At 45.4% G+C, this 1,455-nt stretch overlaps 1 protein-coding gene across 1 annotated transcript in view; it reads left to right on the plus strand.

Annotated features, from left to right (window-relative positions):
- Positions 1-1,455, plus strand: part of clip1b (CAP-GLY domain containing linker protein 1b) — a 45,517-nt gene that overhangs the window by 13,071 nt on the left and 30,991 nt on the right. The window lies entirely within an intron of this gene.

Here is a 1,455-nt window from a genome sequence, read left to right on the forward strand (position 1 = left end):
AGACCTGTCCAGGTGTCCCTGTGATGGACTGGAGACCTGTCCAGGTGCCCCTGTGATGGACTAGAGCCCTGTCCAGGTGTCCCTGTGATGGACTGGATGGACGATGCTCCAAATCTGTGAAATGTTTTATTTTTCATAAACAGACTGCACTGTTGAGACTTTTAAATTTATGCTCAGCACCCACTTTTTGTCCCCCATCACAGAAGGGGGAGTTGGAAAAATCCTCCATCTGTCCGTGTATGTTTTTAGCATGAAAAAAAATAGGTGAGGTATTGACTTCCACTTTGGTGTGTAACCACATCTAGACACAAGAACGGTCACTTTCAAAAATTGGGCTGCTACGTCAAAATCCAAGATGGCTGCTGCCATATATGTAAATATGTTGTGAGCTGGAAAACTTGAAAAATCAGCAACGTGCCGACTTCTATTTTGGTGTGTGGCTAAATTAGACAAAATCCAAGATGGCCTCCACTGTATATAATGTGAGGAAATAATTTGAGAAAACTATGCTTTCTAACAACAAAAAAAGGTTGAATCATGTCATCTGGACTTCGTTTTTTGTTAAAAAGAAACGTTTCGCCCCTCATCCAAGAGGCTTCGTCAGTCTGAGGCCTAGCCATCTGGTATTACCCAGAAGCCACCCTTATGCTTTCTAGTTTTTATATTGCCCAAAATTATAGTTTCCTCAAATTAAAGCTCATCTATGATGACCAAGGCCACCATTAACCACCCCCTGGTTCCGTCATTGAATATCTTGCACCAAAAACATCAAGGTTGACTTGCATTCCCTGTTCTTGTCCAGAAAACCACTCGCCCAACAGTAGAAACGGTCAACATTCAAATCCCTCAGCGACGGGACATCAGCTTGTTCCTCTGGTGTTTGTTCCTGGCAGAGTTTGAGATCCAAGTAGAGCTGAAGGTTTATTTTTTACAGTTCTTGACTTTTGTTGTCGTTCTACCTCATTTCTGAAACTGAACTGTAGAGTTGCATTCAGGTCCAAAAAATCCGGTCCGGCCCCAGCCCATAGCCATCATTTCCGAACCCCACCCAATCCAACGAATTAACAGTAATGACAGGCCCGAACGCCCCCCGACATTTTTAACTAAGCTTTGACTGCTTTTATAGTTAACGGTCGGCTGATGTGCACGGCTGAGTAAAGGGGGCAGAAGATCGGAGCTGAGGGGGTGTTTGTCCTTTCATGGCTGTCCAGCGCATTAAGTGCTTCCCCTGCTTCTGCCTCATCCTGCTCTGACATGTCGAATATTTTGTGATCTCACCTGTTCGGGTCGTCGGCCATGCGCATCCGCTGAGTTCAGAGGCTGAATGAACATTTTGTGCGATGGATCACTTCCTGGCAGTAGTCCATCTGAAGCTGAACTGAACTTTATTTGATCTCTTTCAAGGCCTGTCAGCGCGCGGTCAAAGGCTGCGTGCGGCTGGTGACAGTATGGCAA

Source organism: Nematolebias whitei, chromosome 18, assembly GCF_014905685.2.
Source record: "Nematolebias whitei isolate Nwh7 chromosome 18, NemWhi1, whole genome shotgun sequence".
Lineage (NCBI taxonomy): Eukaryota > Metazoa > Chordata > Actinopteri > Cyprinodontiformes > Rivulidae > Nematolebias > Nematolebias whitei.